Raw genomic sequence first — 8,851 nt, 5'->3', positions numbered from 1 at the left:
AGGTGGAACGTTATGATTTTTTTCGTAATGTTATAAACGTTTGGCTCAAATCGTTAAAAAGGTGAAACGTTAGGATTTGTTTCGTAACGTTTTAAATGTTTGACTAAAAGGGTGAAACGTTAGGATTTGTTTCGTAATGTTTTAAACATTTGAATTAGTTTCTTCATAATGTTTTAAACATTTGGATTAGTTTCATAACCTTTTAAATGTTTGGCTTAAATCGATAAAAAGGTGAAACGTTTGGATTTGCTTTGTAACGTTAGGAAATGTTTGGCTTAAATCGCTAAAAAGGGGAAGCATTTGGATGTGTCTTGTAATGTTTGTATACGTTTGGCTTCAATCGCTAAAAATGTGAAACGTTAGGATTTATTTCGTAATGTGTTAAACATTTGGATTTGTTTCGTAACATTTTAAACGTATGGCTCAAATTGCTAAAAAGGTTTAAAGTTAGGATTTGTTTCGTAACGTTTTAAAATGTTGGCTTAAATCGCTAAAAAGGTGAAACGTTAGGGTTTGTTTTGTTTTAAACTTTTAGATTTGTTTCGTAACATTTTAAACGTTTGGCTTAAAACGCTAAAAAGGTGAAACGTTAGGATTTGTTTCGTAATGTTCTAATTGTTCAGATTTGTTTCGTAACATTTTAAATGTTTTGCTTAAATTACTAAATAAGGTAAAATGTTTGGATTTGTTTTGTAACATTTTAAACATTTTGCTTAAATCCCTAAAAAATGTAAAACGTTTCGATTTGTGTCGTAACGTTTTAAAAGTTTGGCTGAAATAGCTAAAATGGTGAAACGTTAGGATTTCATTCGTAACGTTTTAAACGTTTTGCTTAAATCGCTAAAAAGGTGAAACGTTAGCAATTATTTCATAACGTTTTAAACGTTTGGATTTGTTTTGTAACATTTTAAACATTTTGCTTAAATCGCTAAAGAGGTAAAACATTTGGATTTGTTTTGTAACATTTTAAATGTTTGGCTTAAATCGCTAAAAAGGTGAAACTTTAGGATTTGTTTCATAACTTTTTAAACGTTTGGATTTGTGTCGTAACGTTTTTATCGTTCGAGATAAATTGCAAAAAAGATGAAATGTTAGGATTTATTTCGCAGCGTTTAAAACGTTTGGCTTAAATCGCTAAAAAACTGAAACGTTAGGATTTGTTTCGAAACGTTTTAAACGTTTGGCTTAAATTGCTAAAAAGGTGAAATGTTTGGCTTTGTTTTGTAAGTTTTAAACGTTTGGCTTAAATCGCTAAAAAGGTGAAGCGTTAGGATTTGTTTTGTAACGTTTTAAACGTTTGGATTGGTTTCGTAGCGTTTTAAACGTTTGGCTTAAATAGCTAAAAGGGGGAAATGTTTGGATTTGTTTCTTAACGTTTGTAAACGTTTGGCTTACATCGCTAAAAAGGTGAAATATTTGGACTTGTTTTGAAACGTTTTAAACGTTTGGCTTCAATCGCTAAATAGTTGAAACGTTTGGATTTGTTTCTTAAGTTTGTAAACATTCGGCTTAAATCGTTAAAAAGATGAAACGTTTGGATTTCTTTCGTAACGTTTGTAAAAGTTTGGCTTAAATCGCTAAAAAGGGGAAACGTTTGGATTTGTTTCGTAATGTTTGTATACGTTTGGGATCAATCGCTGAAAAGGTGAAATGTTAGGATTTGTTTTGTAACATTTTAAACGTTTGGATTTGTTTCGTTACATTTTTAACGTTTGGCTTAAATCGCTCAAAAGATGAAACGGTAGGATTTCTTTCATAACGTTTTAAAAGTTTTGATTAAATCTCTAAAAAGGTGAAACGTTAGGATTTGTTTCGTTTTAAACGTTTGGATTATTTCTTACCATTTTAAACGTTTTGTTTAAATCGCTAAAAGGGGAAACGTTTGGATTTGTTTTGTTACATTTTAAAGGTTTGTCTTAAATCGTTAAAAAGGTGAAACGTTAGGATTTGTTTCTTAACGTTCTAAATATTGGGGTTTGTTTAAATCGCTAAAAGAATAAAAATGTTTGGATTTGTTTTGTAACGTCTTAAATGTTTGAATTAAGTCTCTAAAAAGGTGAAACGTTAGGATTTGTTTCGCAACGTTTTAAACGTTTGGATTTGTGTCGTAATATTTTAAACGTTTAGCTTAAATTGCTAAAAAGGTGAAACATTATCATTTGTTTCGTAACGTTTTAAACGTTTAGATTTGTTTTGTAACATATTAAGCGTTTTTCTTAAATCGCTAAAAAGGCAAAACATACGTATTTGTTTGGTAATGTTTTAAATGTTAGGCTTAAATCGCTAAAAAGGTCAAATGTTATGATTTGTTTCTTAACGCTTTCAATGTTTGGATTTGTGTCGTAACATTTTAAACGTTTGGCTTAAATCGCTAAAAAGGTGAAACATTTGCATTTGTTTCGTAACATTTTAAACGTTTAGATTTGTTTCGTAACATTTTAAATGTTTTGCTTAAATTGCTAAAACGTTAAAACATTTCGATTTGTTTTTAACGTTTTAAACGTTTGGCTTAAATCACTAAAAAGGTCAAATGTTTGGATTTGTTTCGTAACGTTTTAAACGTTTTTAGATTTGTGTCGTAATGTTTTAAACATTTGGCTTAAATTGCTAAAATGGTGAAACTTTAGGATTTGTTCCGAAACGTTTTAAACGTTTGGCTTAAATGGCTAAAAAGGTGTGTAACACCCCGTATTTTTCCGACTAGTTCCGTTAAGCCTAAAGTGTCTTTGGGTTCGTTTGAGTGGTTCGACTACTTAGAATCACGGTTTGAAGGTTCTAAACCTTTTTATATGTGTTCTAAGATGTATTGGGAGTAGCCCGGAGTTTGGAGCGGTTTCTGTTTCATTTTCAAAAATTGAAATTTTCATCGGAGGTAGTAGGATATCACAGGCGCGATCTTCCTATGTCGCGGGCGCGATGCATGTGTAGCTAACGCGACGCGTGCACTGTTGAGTTTGCTGATTTTTTATTTAAAGATCCTAAACTTGACGTAATCAGATTTTACACTTTTTCTAAAGCCCTAAAACGTCACCTGCGCTCTGATTATCACCTCCTATTGATTCCTCATCATATTTTGATCATTGGTAAGTCTTCCATCCTAATTTTCATCAATTAAATCATTGGATTGTCATTCCTAGGGTTGTAATTCATTAGTATCTCTTTCCTTTGGTTCATAGGCTGATTTGGATCACTTTAATTTCTGGGTTTTTCTTATTGAATCATTCTTAATCCGTTTCAAGAGGTTAGTGGCTCTAATCCCTTCTTATGATTTTTAGAGATTGCTAGATGATGTGTTCATTCAATACCTTGGGTGGCTTGGCTTATATTTTCTGTTTGCCTTGATTTTAAAATCTGTAAATGTTAATTTGTGTAGTTGTTGGCTTGTTCCTGTCACTTGTACTTTGGGTGGATTGAATTGGTTGAGTTAATTCGAGGATTAATACATTGGATAATGTTTTGAATTGAAATTTTGGTTTTAGGCTTTATTGAAATCCACTTTAGAATGATAATAGGTTGCTAGCTAACAACTAATACAATGGGAGTTTTATGATAAATTGGCTAAGGCTAAATCATAGGTTAATTAAGGTTTATTGATTCCATTTAAGTGATGCATTTAAGTGTATATACCTTGGGTGTTACTTTCCAAATGTTGGCGAGCTATTTGGGCTAAATTGCTTATTATGTTTTTCACATTATTAAGTTAGGGAATGAGTTCTTATGTCAAATGACTTTGGTTTCTATTTAAGAATTGGTTTAAAACGTTGGTTTTCACCTTGGTTGTTAAGTCGCATTAGACTTGTGTCGCCTGTCATGTTGTGTTGAGCTATACTGCAGTTAAGGCTAAAACACTACTTCGGGAAACTCTTTGGTTTTGAAAAGACTATTTATGTATTTAAGAACTATGGCGTTGTTTTCAAAGATAAGAACTCACCTAAGCTTAACTTGCCTAACTTGCTATTTGGTTGTGTGGATACTTTTGTTGTGATTTGGTTGTACCTTGGTTATGCTTGAAATGCTAGTCCTATGTGGTGTCTAGTATTCTTAGAGTTAGGGGTTGATCATATTTTAAATTATATAATGATTTAGATCCGTCGAATGCTCGTGCTTCAGAGTCTACGCATGGTTAGCTGTTTGCCAAGATTCATGTGGATAAGCAAGCAGTGAGTTTGTAGTGTTATTTACCGCTTTATTAAGTACTGCAAGTTATTTTAGTATATCAAATGTTTATGAACTGTTTTTAAGCAATTGTGGATCTTGATTGAAACGAGCTACTCGATAGGCGAGTATCGAGACTGTGTACACCGGTAAGTACTTTGGGATTGGCTGACCAATGTCTGGCCTACTTTTGGAATCGATGTGGATTTATTGCCATCTACTTTTGAATATACTTTGGGTTTATACTTTAGGATTTTATTTTCAATATTGTTTTCCATAATCGAATATATGTTAGCATAAAAAGATATGTTTTAAGGGTTTTAAACTTAATAAATGTAAATAGCACTATGAACTCATCTCAGTATATATGACCCCGTTGTTTTTCCAATTTTTCCAGTCTTATTATTTTGAGAGCGTTGGTCATCTCCGATTCTTTGTTTCCTAGGAGGTCTTTTTATGCCAATAAAAGTAGTCTATTATTTTAAACTCTTAGACCGCAGTAGAACTAGTATTTATTTGATTTATCGTACTATGGATTGTTGGATTGGTTTGATTGTTTTATTATTACCTTTGGCATGTAATCTTTGGATTTATCTCGTTATATATATGGCATGCTGTTGAGACTTGGTTCAGCTGAGCATTTCAGATATTTAAGTTGTTTATATTAGAACTGTGATATAAATTGCTAGACATAGGTTGGAGTCTCGGTTGCCCCCGAGCAATGTTTTCTGCAGGTTTATATGTTTGATTGTATTCCGCGAGGCTTGCTACATATTTTGGTACGACCATACCCATACCCTAGCGCCGGTTGCGATCCATGAATTTGGGTCGTGACGAGATGAAATGTTAGGATTTGTTTTATAATGTTTTTAACTTTTGGCTTAAATCGCTAAAAAGGTGAAACGTTTGGATTTGTTTTGTAAAGTTTTAAACGTTTGGCTTAAATCGTTAGAAAGGGGAAACGTTAGGATTTGTTTCGTTTTAAACATTTGGATTCGTTTCGTAACATTTTAAATGTTTGGTTTAAATCGCTAAAAAGGTGAAACGTTTGGATTTGTTTTGTAAAGTTTTAAACGTTTGGCTTAAATCGTTAGAAAGGGGAAACGTTAGGATTTGTTTCGTAACATTCTAAACGTTTGGATTCGTTTCGTAACATATTAAACTTTTTGCTTAAATTGCTAAAAAGGTAAAACGTTTACATTTGTTTTCTAACGTTTTAAATGTTTGGCTTAAATCGCTAATAAGGGGAAACGTTAGGATTTGATTCATAGCATTTTAAACGTTTGGATTTGTGTCGTAACGTTTTAAACGTTTGGGTTAAATTGCTAAAAAGATAAAACGTTAGAATTTCATTCATAACGTTTTAAACGTTTGGCTTAAATCGCTAAAAAGTTGAAATGTTAGCATTTGTTTCGTAACGTTTCAAACGTTTACATTTGTTTTAGTAACATTTTAAATGTTTTTCTTAAATTGCTAAAAAGGTAAAACATTTGGATTTGTTTTGTACTGTTTTAAATGTTTGGCTTAAATCGCTAAAAATGTCAAACGTTTGTAGTTATTTCGTAACATTCTAAATGTTTGGATTTATTTCATAACGTTTAAAACGTTGGTATTTGTTTCCTAACATTTTAAACGTTTGGCTTAAATCGCTATAAAGGTGAAATGATAGGATTTGTTTCCTAACGTTTTTAACGTTTGGCTTAAATTGCTAAAAAGGTGAAACGTTAGGATTTGTTTCGTAACGTTCTAAATGTTTGGATTTACTTCGTAACATTTTAGACGTTTTCCTTAAATCACTAAAAAGCTAAAATGTTTGGAGTTGTTTTGCAACGTTTCAAATGTCTGGCTTAAATTGCTAAAACGGTGAGACGTTAGGATTTGTTTCGTAACGTTCTAAACGTTTGGATTTGTTTCGTAACATTTTAAACGTTTTGCTTAAATCGCTAAAAAAGTAAAATGTTTGGATTTGTTTTGTAACATTTTAAAGGTTTGGCTTAAATCGCTAAAAAGGGGAAACGTTAGGATTTGTTTCATGACGTTTTTAACGTGTGGATTTGTGTCGCAATATTTTAAACGTTTGGCTTAAATTGCTAAAAAAGTGAAACATTTGAATTTCATTCGTAACGTTTTAAACGTTTGGCTTAAATCGCTAAAAAGTTGAAACGTTAGCATTTGTTTCTGTAATACCCCGTATTTTTGGAAAAATATTTAATTGGATTAATTATATTATTTTAGACATTTGGAGCTAAATTAAAAGAAATTTCGTAAATGAGGCGGAAAATAGCGTTTTGACGAGGAATGAATTTTAATAAAATTGGACTATATTATTAGACTAAATTTATTAAAATTAAATTTTATCTCGTATTTGGACATCGAGATAAGCATATTGTGATTTAATGGAAAAATTGGAGAAATTCCCATTAAATAAAGTAAATAAATTTAAATGGATATCCACATAATAACCGTGAATTTTGTAGTTGGAATATTTTATGAGAATTTATAAATACTTGGAATATCATTTTTAAATACGGATTTAAGTGCGATATATAAATTATACGGTTAAATAGTAAAATTTTAAGGAAAAAAAGGCATTGATTAATATTTTGAGTTAGTTAAAAGGACTCCGTATAATTTATAGTCGTTTGAAAAAAGTAGATTTAAACTCGATATAAAAACGACTTATTTAACTGCTAAGGGTTTTCTTTTCTTTTAGTAAGGATTTAATAAAAGAATAGTTAATAGAAGGAATTTTTGGATTTGGGTTAAGAAAGGGATTAGATTATACATTTTTATTTACAAAGCCCAAATCAATTTCTTTACCTTAAGAAATAACATTTCAGAAAACTTAACTTCCATTTAAGTCTAGCCATAAGAAATTTTCAGAGAAATCAGTTTCTTTTACAAACCCATCTTCTACCTCCAACTCTCACCTTCCTCATCAAATTCATTCAACTTCAAGGCATGGAGAAAGCTTGGGTTCTTAAAGTTTAGGCTCAAATTAATCGTCCTCTACCTATTGGAGCTTTAATTTAAGGTTAGTAACCTCAAATCATGGATTAATTTTGAATTAGAAAGTTAGGGTTTATTGTGATTCTAATGGGTCTTGACTTGCATGTGTTAATATTGATACTAGAAGATTAATTTTTAAAATATGAGATCAATTAATGGGTAAATGAGGGCTGGAAATTTATGGGTACTAAGTGGTAAATTCATGATTAAAACATTAATTAGGGATTAAAGAATTGAGTTAAGTTTAAGCTATTAGAATATTGAGTTTGAATGAGTTTTAACCAAGTACCAATTGAAATTCTATTATTTTCAAAAGCTGGAATTTTTTTAAACTTAAGAAGGTTGTAAGTTGAAGTGAATCAAAGTCGGATTTTGGCGGAGGAACGGTTGCCGGCAAGAGACCGGTTAGGCCGTGGTGGCCTGACCTGTCTACTCTGTTGAGCAGACCTGTGTCTGCTCAACAAGAGCAGACCGGCTGCTCTTAAGGAGCAGACCGCTCAATGGGTAGACCAGCCGCTCGCTCCGGACCCGCGTGCCACCGGAAACGTTTTCGTTAAATAGGGTGTTTCGGAAATTTAAATAAATTGGTTCAAGTGTGAAATTAAAGCTGAAAATGGATTTAGAAAGTTTAATAAATGAGTTTTGAAACATAAGCAAAAATGAATTATGGCATAGATTAAATTTATGTTTAAATGCTTGAATATAAAGTTTAAGTCGGTTTTAAGTGGATTTAAATGGCTAAAAGGAAATAAAGGGCCCGACGCGTTACTAGTCGTTGGGGATTAAAGTTGTTGGAGAGTTGATCGAATAGTATAAGTTAGCTAAAATAGTGGGTTAGAAGTTAAACTTAGCTACAAATGGTTGATTGCGGGATTTATTACGTGGCAAGTCGAATTGGTTAAATAGGACATTAATAAGGAAAGAATAAAAGTAAATGGATTTAGAGTCAAGTCAAGCGTAAAAGCTTGAATAGAAAAGCGAAAATTTGTAAAAGTGAAATAGGTTATGAATTAAAATGGTAAATTAGCATTTGTTCATATTATAGATCCTACGCGTTATCAGATTGGAGAAATAGAAGAATTGGAGTTAATCAACGGGCTATTTTATATTTTGCTTTTGGAAAATTGGGATTAAGCGATCGACGTGAGTTCGCGGTTTACTTTCGTGTATTTATTGTTTTATATATAAAAATAATTATATGTATTTGATAGGATATTATAATTTAAACTAATATATTTATGTGTCGAACTATTATTAATAGTGTTGGAGCTTTATTAAAAATATTTCAAATAGCAAACTTATGTTTTCTATTAATAAGTTATTTTATGTTGTAAACGATTTAAATATGTTTTACTTTATTAAAGGTCGCATATAATAAGTTTGAGATGTATTGAAAATTTTTAATACTATAATTTGGATTTATTAAAGGTAATGTAATTTATCGTTGACGATGGTTAGATCATGAGATCGTCGTGAAAATAGCATCGAATATTGTAAAGAGTGTATAATAGTTAGTTTGATGCTCTTTATATTTTTATGCCTTGAAGCATGTATTTTGGCATAGATAATTTGAGATGTTAATTAAAGTAATTGTTATTTTACTAGCTTCGCTATGCATATGTTTATTATACGAATTTATAACCGTTTGTTTTGCGGAATTATTATTTAAACCCAATAAGTGATCCGT

This window comes from Mercurialis annua, linkage group LG2, assembly GCF_937616625.2.
Source record: "Mercurialis annua linkage group LG2, ddMerAnnu1.2, whole genome shotgun sequence".
Lineage (NCBI taxonomy): Eukaryota > Viridiplantae > Streptophyta > Magnoliopsida > Malpighiales > Euphorbiaceae > Mercurialis > Mercurialis annua.
Note: the sequence above shows the minus strand (reverse complement) of the source record.